The sequence below is a fragment of the Balaenoptera ricei genome, chromosome 17 (assembly GCF_028023285.1).
Source record: "Balaenoptera ricei isolate mBalRic1 chromosome 17, mBalRic1.hap2, whole genome shotgun sequence".
Lineage (NCBI taxonomy): Eukaryota > Metazoa > Chordata > Mammalia > Artiodactyla > Balaenopteridae > Balaenoptera > Balaenoptera ricei.
The window spans coordinates 81125141-81141137 of record NC_082655.1 but is presented as its reverse complement, the minus strand read 5'-3'; the positions used below and the strand labels follow the sequence as shown (position 1 = coordinate 81141137).

Here is a 15997-nt window from a genome sequence, read left to right as displayed (position 1 = left end):
TTTTCTTGCTTGATAGTTAAGGAAACTAACATACTACTTGAAATTTTCATAAATAATAGGAAATGCCTTTGTGAATCCACATGGAAAATTATAAAGACAAATATGAACTTTGAAAGCATTAAGGAATAGTAATGTATCTAATCAGTAAAGCTGCTTGCAGATGGGAACTGGGGAGCAGAATCAGGGTCAAACATCTAGGCTAAAATTGGCAGGTCATCACTCTAGCAAGTTTCCCAATGATTTTATAATGTTTTACAATTTAAAATAAGCTCCCCCAAATTTGTAGATTGGTGCGTTTATGAAAAACTGTTTAATCCTTTGGTAAAAATGAGAAAGAAAGACTAGAAACAATTATTTTTTAAAAGTAGTGAGAATAAAACTAACTTATGATCCAGAAATTCCACTCCTGGGTGTCTATCATGAAAAAACAAAACCACTAATTTGAAAAGACACATGCACCCCTGTGTTCATAGCAGCACTATTCACAATAGCCAAGACATGGAAGCAACCCAAGTGTCCAACAAAAGATGAATGAATAAAGAAGATGTGGTACATATACACAATGGAATATTACTCAGCCATCAAAATGAATGAAATTCTGCCATTTGCAGCAACATGGATGGACCTAAAGAATCTTATGTTTAGTGAAATGTCAGGCAGAGAAATACAAATACTGTATGATATCACTTATATATGGAATCTTAAAATTAAAACAAATGAATATATATATATATATACACACACATATATATATATATAGCAAAAACAGAAAAAGACTCACAGATATAAAAAACTAGTGGTAACCAGTGGGAAAGGGGAGGGGCAAAATAGGGGTAGGAGATTAAGAGACACAAACTACTACGTATGAATAGATAAGCAACAAAGATATAATGTACAACACAGGGAATTATAACCATCATCTTGTAATAACTTTTAATGGAGTATAATCTGTAAAAATAATGAATCTCTATGCTGCACACCTGAAACAAATATAATATTGTAAATCAACTGTACTTCAATTTTTAAAAAAAAAGTAATTTGTTCTTTCAGAGTTTCAAAAAACTGTTGAGTATAAGAGTTTAGTATCTACCTCTTTTTAATTCTATATCCATTCAACATATTAATTTTGCTTCTAATTTGTGCAGGGTATTGTTCCTGTTGTCTTAAAAATAAGAACATACACACACACACACATGCACACACACACATACACACATGCACACACATGCACACACACCAAGAAAAGTAGAATCTTTTATTTAGTATTCTTTTTTGAATAATTATATGAAATACAAAAACAGTGCTAACGTATCCGCTACAGGTATCATAACTGTCATGGGCGATACCTTCTAAGGAACTAATGTGTTACAGCATTAAAAGTAATCTATATCTACGTCAATTTTTTACCAGATGAGTGATCTTCCAGGAGAACACACAATTTAAGAGAGTATACCCTGGTGGCACAGTGGTTGAGAATCCGCCTGCCAATGCAGGGGACACGGGTTCGAGCCCTGGTCTGGGAAGATTCCACATGCCGCGGAACAACTGGGCCCGTGAGCCACAACTACTGAGCCTGCGCGTCTGGAGCCTGTGCTCCGCAACAAGAGAGGCCGCGATAGTGAGAGGCCCGCGCCCCGCGATGAAGAGTGGCCCCCGCTTGCCGCAACTAGAGGAAGCCACGCACAGAAACGAAGACCCAACACAGCCAAAAACAAATAAATAAATAAATAAATTTATTTAAAAAAAAAAAGAGAGTATACCCATTTTTACATGCTAAGAAAATATTTCTTTTCAATAAACATCCTCAAGAAATATCTTGAAGAAAAACACTGAGATAGAAGGATTTATGAATAGTAATTAGTAACGTACTTGAGTATTATGAGAAGTGACTCTATTAGTTTATACAGATTTCCATCAAAAAGTGGCAATAAATGAATTTAATATTCAAATGAGAATATTTTATAGTAGAAAAAGTAATTTTAACTATGCAATATACTAAAATTTTAAGCATATTCAGGCAGTAAATCTCTGAACCCAGGGAGAAAAACATTCTGTTTAGATATTTTTCTTCTGAAGAAGCAAATTAAACAAATGTGCCTTTGTAATTGTATAAAAAATATTAAAATTAATAAATTCTTAAAAGGACATTTATAGTCAAAATTCTTAAGCTCCTTCTCTTCCAGGAATAGAATTATACTAATCATTATGCACATTAAAGTAAAAAATGTCTCCTTTTGTGAAGAGAATGTGGCGACTATTTTGAGAGGTGCCCCCTATATAATTCTACTGAGAAAAAGACATTTTAGTGATAATTTTATAAAACAACTTTAAAAAGACTGAAATCGGTTGTATCCTAGCAACAATAGTGCGTTTAGTCAGAGAGAAGAAAACAATTTTTTTCTGTGTAATCTTCTAGGAGTGGCAGATACAGGGCAGAGGAAATTATTACAAGTGTATAATGTTCTTTTGAGAAATGTTAAAGTAGATTAAATTTATTTTAACATAAAATGTGAGACTATATATTTAGCAGTTATTTTAATTACATCTTATTATTCTTATCTTTTCTCATCTTTTAATCCACAAATTATTAGCAATTCACACAGCAGCAGGACATATTTTAGCAATTTTAATCCAACTGACTACTTCAGTGGCCCTCATTTGAGTTATGAGAAATTTAAGTACTCAGGCATCATTCACCTTCTTAACTTACCACAGTCTTAAACAAACATAACTATGGTAATAAGAGGAAGCTAAATTCATTCCAGAATACATTACATATTAAAGGATAAGGAATAAGTAAAATGTTAAAATAGGCTATGCTAAAATATGGTATTTTTATATGTTACACATAGAGAATGTAAGAATTGCATAGAAGCATAAAGACCACTTCACCCAATATTCTTAGTTCATGGATCAGAAATAAAAGCTACACAGATGGTAAATCAAGTTGTTTGGGAAGTTAAGTTGAAATATTCTACACTGAATAAAACGTTCAAGTCTAGTGGTTTATTATGCGTAGTACACTTTGCGTCTGTCACCTGTCTTTACCTTATGTAGAACATTTATCATCAGCGTGAAGGTAGAAATAGTACATGAGATACACAAGTCAGCTGCTCTCACATGAGGCTACAATCACAGGCTCTTGTACAGCACCAGATTGCAATTTAAGAAAATATATTCTTTTAAAAACTATGCTCAGAAACAGACGTGTCAAACGTAATTAACATAAGGATGTTGTTCTTCATTTAATAGAATAATTCACCACGACTTAAAAGTTCTTAAGTGGATTTGTTTTTGTAATAATTGTTAGTACCCACTCCACAGAAGACACAGCTAAGAAGAATTTGCAGACAAAATTATGACAAAGTTAATTCAACTTCTGCTTTCATCCATGAGAGTATCTGGTACCAGACTTGACATATTTCCTTAAATAGCTATAAAACTGCACAAAAAAATGAGGTAACGTTTTTCAGGTATTAGATGGTCATTAGAGAGTTGTCAGCCCCAGGAGAAGGGGAATACCCAAGGAGCGCCTCACGGTCCCTGGCTCGGCCTGGGGACAAGGTCACCCTGCAGCGGGGGAGGGGAAGCAGAGGTCAGTGGTGCAGCGTCCAGGGCTGCGGGAACTCGGGCAGAGCCAGCTTCACGGCCTGTGACCTGGGCGACTGTGCAGGTCCCGTGCTCGGAAGGGCCCTGCTCTTGGTTTAATCCTCTGCTGGTGTCATCTTGAAATTCTCAATACTTTGGTCTTTGGGTTGGTGTTTGGTACTTGAAGCCCCGCGGGATAAAGTATCCTGCACGGGAGCAGAGGAGACACAGTGTATGTGTCTGCTGCTCCGGGCTGTCTCCTTCTCGAGAGCATCTGTGATGCCCCCGGGCACAGCATTGGTGGGCTCAGCAGGTGGGAGCCTCACGGAGTCGGCGAGCGCCAGGTGAGCCCGTCGCCCCTGTGACTACGTACGACGGGATGCTCCGTTCAAACTAAAACCTTCTTCAAACACAAAAAGAAGGAACGTTCTAAGGAGTCCCATCATGTCCTTTCTTATTCATGTTATTTCCATGTACTAACCAAACACTGATGCTGAAAATGATGACAGAGAAAGAAGGGGAAAGGCTGGTCAATCCAGTTACTACTTTCCTTTTAGTCCTTTCTAACTAATCAGTAAACCAAGGAGATCAAGCCAAATTCTGTGTAATCTTTGGATTTGATAATAAAGATAGCACTGTTGAAAAAAGTCTTGATGAATTTCCTCTTAAAATTCCCTGAGGAATCAGTGGATTAAGGAGACAGCAGTGTTAGAATAATGCACCATAACGGACGGGTTCCCCCCCATACTCACCAGTGGGACTTTAAATCTTCATTCTGCTACTGATAAGATTGTCATTGATGATACCTCTTAAGCATCACTGCTAAATCAGGAGAAATGAAATAAAGGAAACTCTAATGAAGATAGATTGTTCAGATAGATGATAGATAGACCAAAAAAAATAATAAAAAGAAATAGCAAATAGATGATAGAAAGATAAAGAGACATCTCCAAATAGATTGCTCCAAGGAAAATAATAGAATCATAATATGAATTCCCAAAACTCTGATTAAGCTGGCATTCCTGAATAAGATATCTGTATATTATGCCTTATAATGCTCTTATTACTTGCAGAAATCCAGTGAATGAATACTGTTTGAATCTGAGAAATTATGCATTCTATATGAAAATATATGTATTATTATCTTGGTAAAAAATCAGAAAAATAGCCAAAAAACAAATGAACTGATTTTGTAAAATCCTGAAATGTAGCAATTTAAAGAGCCTTCTAAAAAGAAAATGAAAGTGTAGTTCAGATAGTATTTTTTTCTATTTTGAGTGTTAAATATGAATTTAATCTTCCTTTATACACAGAGACTTAAAAACTGAGACAATAAAGGTACTCGTAAATGCTTATGATTTGATTTTTAGTTAGTAAAGTCATACCAAACAATTACCAGTGGCATAATTTAAAAGAACTCTGTTGCAAACCATCTGGAAGGAAACGTTTTCCTCTAATGGGAATATTTGCAAATATAGTTTTTTTGTATATATGTATGTGTGTATTTCCTGTATGCCAAAAAAAAAAAATGAACCTTAGTTGCAAATAACGGTGAAAGATACATAAAATACTTTCCTGTGTGCTTTTATTTTCCTGGCACTTTATATGACATGGATTTCTTTTTATGTGAGCACTAGTGAAAGAAAGTAATTTTGGCTTTGCGTAGTTAATATTTTGCTGAAAATCTTGGGTTTATCCACCAATTCCATTTCATGAAAGCAAAGCTAAATGATCTGAGCCCCATTGTTACCAACCCTCCAAGTCAGGCCCCAACAAGAGTCCCTCTGCCCAGTGTCTCTCCCACCAACAGAAGGAGACCGAGTCTGGTTCTGAAGCAGGGCGAGCGTTACTCTCTGATCCAAGAACGGAGCGCTGGGAGCGCGTTCCGCGCCGTAAGGGCTGAGGGTGCGGCTGCTTTCCAGGGAGGCGAGGCGCCGAGTGCAGGCAGAGGAGCGCCGCTGGGCTGCTTGCAGCTCCAGATCTCCGTGCTGGGTGCAGCAGCTCTGCCTGCGGCCCGCAGCCGAGGTGTCGCCGGGGCCATTTCCTCACCAGGAACTCGCGTCCCAAGGGCCCAGGCGAGGCCTCTGCACGCGGTGCCCCGTGAGCTGGGAAACTAGACTCAGCACAGAGGAAAACACACAGAAAAGGTTAGACTTTATTTTATTGCCCAGATTCTATTTTTCTTCCCCAGGAATTGTTGGTGGGCTTGGCCGGTGGCACAATGGCTACCACTCTGTCTCTTAAAAAATAGTGTCGCTTGAATTGAAATGTGCTTCATTTGTTAACTCTTTCTCTTATTCACACCCTAGAAACTTAATTTTTAAATAATATTTTTGGGCGTACCTAATGGTCTCAAATGATTGCTTTTACCGCTCTCAAATTCACTTATATAAACAATTAAGACACTACAAAGTTATCCATGCTCTAGGCCCTGAAAAGGCATGCCAAAAAGTAAGATTTTTTAAACTTAACCCATTTAAACAAATATTTGTAATTACATTCTATTAAATGTAGGTGGTATTGTATTATTAGTAATATGCCATTAGTATTATTACTATTATTATTATTACTGTTTTAGTCCAAAGAGGATTTCCGTTTTAATCTCTACTAAATAAAAACACTTTAATCTTGAATTTATGTATAACTAGTTGATTCTTTGTAGCTGCCAAGTAATAAGTATTCAGAGTTAAAAGACTGTGAGAACAACATATAAAAACACAAAAACACAATAAAATGAAACAATGTGATGAAATGTTGAGAAAATAAATACGAGAGGACACTTGTTAGATAATTTATAGTTCGTCATTTTTAACCCAATAGAGTGGAATGCACATTAAACCTCAAAACTCTTTGGCATTTGCTGATTGATCCCGGTGTATCTAGGACTGAAATAGATGGGAAGTCTACTAAAGCGTAAGCGAATTGACAACGGAAAATCTCCAGGTCTGGTGAAAGGAAGTCTCACTTGAATGTCACCATCCCTTAACCAATTCTCAGACTTGAGCCAATTCACAAACCCAGAGATCCTCAAAAGACAGAGGCCAGGACTTCAAGGAAGGACCCTGCACGTCTCCAAAAGTGTATATACTGTAAATCAAATGCCAGCAAACTTGTTCTCTGCAAGGTAGGAAGGTGACTATTTGAGGCTTTGTGGCCAGTACTCAGGGCTGCAGCTGCAGAGCAGGAGAGAAGCTATGGACTGTGTGTGTGGACGTGCAATGGCTGTGTTCAAGCAGAACTTTACTTACAAAAAGTCAGTCGCTGGACCCGATTTGGTCCGTGAGCCATAGTTTGCCAATCCACGCCGTAAATCCACGTACGACTGACCTTCATCCACAGAACCTGAAGCCATGGACCGGGCAACTGTGCACCGAGGAAGAGGAAACAGCCCCACTTCGATGTTCCTGGACCCTGACTCAGAGCTGTCACTAATTCCTTAAGGTGCAAAACAACACCGTGACCAAGCTGCACAGTGATTCCTAGAGACAGATGATGAATGGAATTTCGTCCCCGCTCAATCCCCAAGTGGTACATATGCTGGGACCCACCCAGTGGGTTTAGCCCTACTTCTGAAACGCAGAGTTGGGACGGACGCATTCAGTAACCAGCAGAACCCAGCCCACGCCCTGGTTCCCTGACACATGGCGCAGAGGCTCTCCTGACGGTGAGATCTAAGTGCACCCACCAGGCAGACTTCTGCCCACCTCAAACGCAAGCCAGCAGCGAAACGGGACTTCAGAGCTGTGTCACCAACACCCAGAAAGGTGCAGGTGCGGTGATTTCTAGCACATCACTATTCAGCTTGTCTGTTTGGCCGGGGCACAAGACAGAGCGCCTCAGAGGATAACGACAGAGTCACTTAAACATGTGGTCTCCAGGAGCTATTCCAGATGCGTTTGGTGGAGGGAACCCTCACGTGCCCGGCACCACTATGCCCCCCTGAACTGACAGACTCTCTCTCTAGTGAACATTGGAAGCAGTTTGGTTGAAGCAGCAGAGGTACATTACCCTTCTTCTGCTGTCCTGCGGCAGGTCTGTCACCCCCTCTTCAGCCCTCTGCCAGGCTCCAGGGCTCAGGAACCGTGATTTCCGATCTGTCCACTGGACCTCATTCGAATCCACTACATTGATGCCCTCGGGGGATGGGAGTAGCAACTTCCCTGAGGCATTTTGGTGAGACACACGTGTGCCGATGGTTAGGGGGGAATCCCACTGAAATTCAGGGACACGCCGCCTCGGGGATCTTAGAGCGCCCGTTATAAGACGTGTCAAGATGTATTCGCAAGAAGGACAATTGTTGCACCTGCTCCCTCTTTCCATCGAGGAAAGGTTGCAACCCTTAGTGGCCTCCTGGGATTTTGGAAACAGCACGAACCTCATCTGGGAATGCTGTTCCAATCCATTTAGTGGAAAAGCCTTCTTAATTTGGGATTGAGAGAGGATACTTTGACAGAGTGCATATGTGTATGCCTCTTGATTCAGAGTTATAGAAAAGTAGGTGTAAACCTCACCAAACAAACACAGAAAGAAACACCTTATTTTCTTTTCAAAAACCAGTAAATTCAAAAGTGAAACAATATTTCTTACTGGCTATTTTTAGATCATCAACAAATCCAATATTATCAGTTTGTCAGGGACATCTGAGCAATTACAGCAAAAACAAAACCAAGGAAAATGACAAAAACTGAAACAGAATGGGCACTGAAATCGCATTTTTCTAAAGTTCAAGAATCCTGTTGTGAAACATTTGCAAGCACTCCTGGTGTTGTGTTGGATGAATATCTGGCTGTTTGTAGTTCACTAAGAAGGGCTGCTTGGCATAGAGGAATGAGCATGAAATCAGGAGATACGGGCTTCCTTCTGCACCCGGACACAAACTTGGTTGGAGAATTTACCCAAGTCAGTTTCTCTAGGATTCAATCTATGCCATGTAAAAGTGAGCCATAGACTTCATGACTTCCCAAAACCATTCAACTAGATTAAAAAGTAACCAGGTACAGTGGAGCTACAGACTTGGAGTCAGAAGGCCTGGGTGGAAATTCTGCATCAGCTGATTTACTAGCTCATCATAGGTGAGGATTCCAAGTAGCTAAGCTTCAGTTTTCAAGCATTCAGTTGTGAATAATAATATGTTGTCTAACACAAAGACAGCAAATATTTTTTAAAGATCTTTTAAAAATTAATTAGGGGCTCCATATAAGTGTATTGACTGTCTGCCAATTCATTTATTGTGTGATGTCACCAACCTCTTGCACGGTGGTCTCCATCAGATGAATCAATTTTGACTGGCTCATATTTCCTGGTAATATGACTTATAAGGTCGGGGGGCGGGGAGTTGGAATGCCTTAATAAGGTATCAAGGCCCATTCACATCCCTTTACAAAAGGAATATTGAGGGCTTCCCTGGTGGCGCAGTGGTTGAGAATCCACCTGCCAATGCAGGGGACACGGGTTCGAGCCCTGGTCTGGGAAGATCCCACATGCCGCGGAGCAACTAGGCCCGTGAGCCACAACTACTGAGCCTGCGCGTCCGGAGCCTGTGCTCTGCAACAAGAGAGGCCGCAATAGTGAGAGGCCCGCGCACTGCGATAAAGAGTGGCCCCCACTTGCCTCAACTAGAGAAAGCCCTCGCACAGAAACGAAGACCCAACACAGCCAAAAATAAAATTAATTAATTAATTAATTATTTTAAAAAAAGGAATATTGAAAAAGCGAGACCAATATTTTCCCTCTAGTCAGAAAGATATCATAACTAAGACTATCACAGCTACATTAAGACTAAATAAAAATCATGTGGGTAAAGACTTCTTTATGTGGAATTTAAACCAAATAGAACACAAAAGTTTGAATTTGAAATTAACTAAATGGTGGCAAACATTGGAATATAGTGATGGGACTTCCTTTCAAATTACCTTACCATTAATAAAATAGCTTCCTTCGAATGTGAGATTTGAACATGGGTTTAGTTTTGTATGAGGGCTAAAAACTAAATTAGATTATTTCCTAAGACTTTTGTTAATGGTATGGAATTAAAAAGAAGATAAAGATATTTCTGTGTTGTAGTAGTAGACACAAGGTTTGCTGCAGTAGAATAAACTATAAATTATGACATTACTCACCTTTATCATACTTTCATGTGTTTTTCTCACCTCATTTAATGTATCTTATAAACAATAAATATAGTGTCTCCCTAATCTCGATTACATTACTTGCACACAAAGCCCATGAGGTAAATGTGAACAAAAAGTGTTATTAACTGTTAGAAAATGACTAAGCTAACACTGTCAGGGAAATAGCAAAACCCAGAAAATATCTGCTTTTAGTTGAAAAATTCTAGGTACTTCATAATTGACCTTTTGATACAAAATGACATCATAAATTTAGCAGTGCCTATTTATCAACTCACCTTTCTGTTTAGAAATTTATGTTTACCTGCTCTATGAAAGCAGTGATTCAGAAGACCTAAGAGAAGACTGATAGCACCTGCTGTGCTTATTTGGGGCGTGGGTGGTGCTCTGCTCTAACCGGACAACCGCCTTCGCTCCTTTCAGCACTTTTTATACTAAGTTTACTGTTTGTCAAGCTCTGTGATAGGCACGAGGTGTACTGCTGTGGAAGGAAGGAAGTTCCAGTTTACAAGAGGAGATAGATAATGTAAAATAGAGAAAAATACAAGTCATGAGTAATGAAGAATGAGTAGGCGTTAATTAGGTTAGGAGGAGAGAGAAAAGGAACGGTGATATTTCAGGCAGCTAGAAAAGCAGCAGCTATGATTTAGCGCTTAAAGGAAATGCGCTATCAAGCCATGGAGGAAACTGTAAATGCATATTCCTAAGTGCAAGAAGCCAATCTGAGAAGGCTACACACTCTACGCGCTGTACGACCTTCTGGAAAAGGCAAAGCTATGGAGACAGTAGAAAGGTCAGAGGTTGCAGGGTGCAGTGGCAGCAGAGAGATGAGTGGGAGACAGAGGATTTTAGGGCCGTGCAAATACTCTGTATGATATTATACATTTGTCCAAACCCACAGGATGTACAACACCAAGAGTGAACCACAGCGGACTTTGCGGAATAGTGATGTGTCAGTGTAGGTCCATCCTTGGTAAAAAATGTACCATTCTGGGGAGTGATGTTGATAACGGCGGAGGTTGTGGATGCATAGGGTCAGGGGTTATGTACGAAACCCCTGCAGCTTCCTTTCAATTTTATGGTAAACCTAAAACTGTTCATAAAAAACAAAGCCTTAAAAGAAAAGCAGCTCCGGAATCAGAACTAGAGGTAGGTTGGGGTCTACAGTGGACTGAAAACAGATGTAGTTACTGTTATAACCAGCCAAGGACAGCCAGCCAGCAAGGTCAAAGTCATCCCAAGAAAGTTGAGACCATTTTTTCAGAACTGAATTATTGTCAAAAGAAATGAGTATTTTTTTCTTACAGCCATATATATGGGAATTAAATGTACTCATTTAAAAAGTGCAAATCAGTTATGTAAATATCAGTTTATTTAATACCCATTTAATTCTCAATGACAAGTGATGCTTCCTGTGTCATACATAATAAAAAATAATAAATTTGGAACCCATTTATTCTGTTCCATTTTGTTTATTTTTATGTTCATGGCACACCACACTGATCTCTTCATTTAACAAACTGATATTCATGTGACAGTAACTGTAGTAGCATTTTCTTGGCCCAGTTATGTTTTCATCACATAAATGCTGATTATTCAGTCATTTTCCTTGGTAGATATATTTTTAAACCCACAATATGAAAGGCATTATGTTAGGCAAAAATTCTTTGTTTCCTTCCCTCCTGGGATCTGCAGTCGGTAGGCTAGAATGACTTTAATAAAAGAGCCACTCAGATAAATACACAGTTACATTCTTTAAAGTAAGTCTCAAGTAGGACTACAAAGTGACGTAATTTTATATTATAAAGAGAACAGCCCAAGGAGGAAAGTACAGGGTTCTCCCATGAGCGCATGGTGATGAGCTCACATAGGAAGGAAGAGTGGCATGACCCGGAGAAAGAGGGGGAAGAGATAACATCACAGCGAGCACAGAAGGTGGTCCAAAGGTGTGGCTGATGGAAGGGAGCACATGAGGGCGGGGAGGCAACACCCAGCACAGCCACACTGGCCGGGTCTTATCCCGAGAGCATCCCAGCTAGCAAACATTCTGAGAAGGTGGAGGGGAGGTAACTGTGACACAGGGGAATGAGTGGCATAATTAGATACGTATTTGAAAAACAAAATCCTTCTACTAGGATCCTTCTAGCGAGTGAGGGTGAGGAGTTGAGAGCTGGTATAAGGAGGCCAGTTTGGAAGATACTGTAGAATCCAGAGGAGAGCTGACGGCCACCTGGGAGAGGCTATGGTGGTACCGTGGAGGAGAAGAGATACACTTGAGGACTTCCCTGGCGGTCCAGCAGTTAAGACTCCGTGCTCCCACTGCAGGGGGCACGGGTTCGATCCCTGGTCGGGGAACTAAGATCCCACCTGCGGCACGGCCAAAAGAAAAAGAAAACAGATGCGTTTGAGACAGAAGAATTTAGGATGAAAAATCAACTAAAGTTGGTGACTATTATTTTATTATCTTTGTGCTTTTGTGATGTGACCTTTTATAAGCATTTTATATTTTTATATAATAAATATAACACCTAAAATACTTGGGGATCTAAAGTTGTAGGGACAATATTTCTACTCCGTTTCTACTGTCCTTCATCCACTGTGGCTTATTTCCTACGCTGGATTTTGCTTGTGTGTTTTTTTGTGCTCAATCTTCATTTGTGTGTGTTTTGAGGGCTTAAATTAGCCAAGCTTTCTTCAGAAAGAATGTGTATACCTTCTTATGGAAAGCAAGGGTCACTACCACAATTGGATCAATTTAGTATCACTCAAGATTCCTAGGCTTAACATTCCAGATTCCTTTTGTCATAATGTACCTTAGATTTATAAAAAGGTCCATTTTCCTCACCTGGCTACTACTGCAAAGTTTAATTGCTGGGCTGCAGAGCTGCTGTGGGTGCACACCTCCAGATAATCCTTTTCATCCTCTGTGGTTAACTGTCACTGATACTGGTTATCAGGTAACAATTTTGGAGGAGAAATTCAGATGAGAGAGTCCATTTTCTCACCTCAGTTCAGGACCTTCCTTTATCTCCAGATAAAAAGTCTACCAGCATCCACTGAACTTTTAGTTTGAGCTTTTTGTGCTGTTAAAAGAATTTGCAAGAATTGGTATTTCGTTATTTTATTCTTATTTAGATATCATTCAGAAACCAAAAATAAAATTTACTATTGCTGCACAGAAATTATTCCCAAGGAGTCTAAAATACACTGAAATAATGAGGCAACAAAAGAATTATGGCATCCTTAAACAGGTCTGGCATACTGCAGCTGTGGGTCAAATCCAGCCTTCCTCCTGATTGTATAAATAAAGATTTATGAGATCACCTCCAAGTGCATGCATTATATATTGTCTTCAGCTGCTTTCACGCTGCAAAGACAGAGATGAGACAGGATGACACAGACTATATAGCTCCCAAAGCTAAAATATTTACTGTTTGGTTCTTTACAGCAACAATTTGCCTACCCCTGCTTTAAAGGATGATATAAAAGTACAATAAACTATCGCTATTGCATTATCATTCAATTTTCTTATTGCATTGCCCAGAGTTCTGCATTTTCAAAAATGTATAGAAGACTGGAGACACCATCTTCAGAGACTGTTTTTTAAATTTTACTGAAAACAGCTGAGAATGAATCTTGTATCCTTCACTAAAAATGGCAAAGAGACAAAAAAATTGGCAGTGAAAGACATGTCACAATTATTTTAAAAATTCAGAAAGGAGAGCAAACAGATAGCAACACTTGAGACTGTAATGATGGTGATGAATTTGATTATATAAATGAGATATCAGAGAAATACTCAGATGACAACATCCTAGACGAATCTTCTCAAACTTAGGAATAATGGATAGACAACATATGCCTAAGTTAAAAAGGCAATATGATGTTCATACTAGTTTAGTCATTCAACAGGAAGGATTTCATCATGCAGTATTTTGTGACAAGATCCTGGCCCATCCCAATTTACATTTTTCATTCTTCATTATGTTTATGTGCCAAAAGTTACTTGATGCTTTTTGGAAGTTGACAAATGATGAAGCAAGTGAATAAACAAAGGTCATTGGAAGGAAATAAATGGTGTAGATATTTTAAAATTATTTGGTCATCTTCTCTTCAAGATAATTATGAGTGATCAGAGCTTTCAAAAATTATTCAAGTATTGTACTTTGATGCTGGAAATGCAGGAGGAATCACTAGTAATGATAAGCTGGAATTGACATATTTGGAATCTAGTATTAGCATTTACAGGATGGATATTTTTCCAGATCCATGATGAGGATTATGAGCAGTTAATTTGCATCCAGAAGACATTGCCCATTTTGGGTACATATAAATTGAAAACCAGGGAGATGAGGAATAAATTTGGGGTTTGCTATGGTTAAATTTTATCACAATTTCTGATAAGTTGCTTTTCATTATTCCTTTCATATAAAATGAATAAAATGACTTAAAACATAAAGAATTTAAAAGGGTTCATTAGACCCAAAAGGTAAATGATGATGACTTTATTTCCAAGTAATTGATTCCTTGTAATCATTAACTTTTTTCCATGTCTATAATTTTGTCATTGCAAGAATGTTATGTAAATGGAATCATACATTATTGACTCTTTTGAGATTGACCTTTTTCATCAACAGTATCCCCTTGAGATCCATGCAGTTGTTATGTGTCAATATTTTGAGTTTTTTACTGCTGTGTAGTATCCCATGGTATTGATGTGCCATAATTTATTTAACTATTCATTTGCTGATGGACATCTGGGTTGTTTCCTGCTATTGGCTATTATAAGTAAACCTGCTTTGAACATTCGTGCACCATTTTCATTTCTCTTGGATAGATACCCAAAAGTTCAGTATATATCATAGTAAATTAGTCTTTCCTTTCGATATTAATAGATATTTACGTAGCTTACAGTTTGTTGCTAACACATTTTTTCCTGTGAACATTTTTGAAACAATTTTTCTAGTGAACTATCTCATAAACTTTTATGATCATCAGTAATTGGGAGATAGTGATGAAATCCTCCTCTATTCTTATGGACTTAATATCTCCTTGTAGGTCTGTTAATGTGCAAATTATGTATATTAAGGCTATGGTATTCATTGGCTACGAGTAGCAAATTATGTCTTCTTGATTAATTATTTTCTCGTCCTTATGTAGCAGTTACATTTATCTTTGGTAATGCTTTCTTTTTTATTTAAGGTTTACTTTTTCTGATACTAATATGGCTTTACAACTTTATTTAGTGTGGTTTATTATATTCCCACATTTCAGTTTCTGCTTCATAGCTGTGTTATGCCATATTTTTAAAAAGCTAATTTGACAATCTATGATTTTTCAATGGATAGTTAATCCTTACATTCATAATGCTTAGTCATACATATGGATTTATTTCTACCTTCTTATTTAGGGTATTTCTGTCTAGGTTTCTCCTTCTCTGCTTTCTGGCATTTCTCTTGATTTATTTCGCAGTCTGAGACTGCCATGACTCAAAGCATTGCAGCTGTGACTCTGATGTCTGGTGTTACTTCTGGCTTTCATGGTATTTGTTTTTGTCTTGTTTTTGGTTTTTGTGTGTTTGTTTTTGGTTCTGTTTTGTTTTGCTTACTTTGAGCTCATATTTTGGGGCTCGCAAATTTCAAATATTATGAGTCCTAGGCTAAAGGTCTGTTCCTTGGAAGAAAATTAGCATTTGTTTCTGCCAGGTGCCTAGAGGCACTATAGACCAGAGTCTAGTTCTAAATAAGTTGTCTGAGGTTTTCAGAAACACAGGGAGTTGGAACTCAAGCTCCAAACTCATGTGAAGCCTGGATTTTGGTTACAGATTCTCAGGGGAATATTTTTCTATTCCTTCTATCAGTGCCGAGTGATAACCATAAACATTCCTTTGCAGTCCTCTCACAGCAGAGCAGACCTCTTTAAATTTATTCTACAGATATTTACTGAGCATTTGTTCTCAGTCTCTATGAACCTATGAAGCACTGTTCTAAGTTCTTTGATGCATCAGTAAAAAAACAGAGAAACGTCCCCTCCTCTGTGGAATTTTACATCCTATATGAAATAAAGTATAAAATAATAAGCAACAAAGTAAATTGCATGGTACCATAGAAGGTGAGAAGCGCTGCTGAAGAAAGAAAAAAGTAGAGAAGCTGAGAGGGGTGTAGAAGCAGTGTTGTCTTTCTCTTCATCTTCCCACTTCTTTTTTCTACCAGTGTGAATCCTGAGCAGAGTCTTGTTTTACATGATATGGTTTTATAACTGCATGTGTCTATTAAGTGCTT

At 38.5% G+C, this 15997-nt stretch overlaps 1 protein-coding gene across 1 annotated transcript in view; it reads right to left on the bottom strand.

Annotated features, from left to right (window-relative positions):
• Positions 1-11142: 11142 nt before the first annotated feature.
• LOC132351928 (uncharacterized) overlaps positions 11143-15997 on the bottom strand; it is a 366712-nt gene continuing 361857 nt past the window's right edge. Inside the window, exons 8-9 of the transcript XR_009498525.1 lie at positions 12562-12799; positions 11143-12083 (exon numbers count right to left, since the gene is read on the bottom strand). The gene's annotated coding sequence lies outside the window, so the exon portion shown is untranslated. The remainder of the gene's footprint in view (positions 12084-12561; positions 12800-15997) is intronic.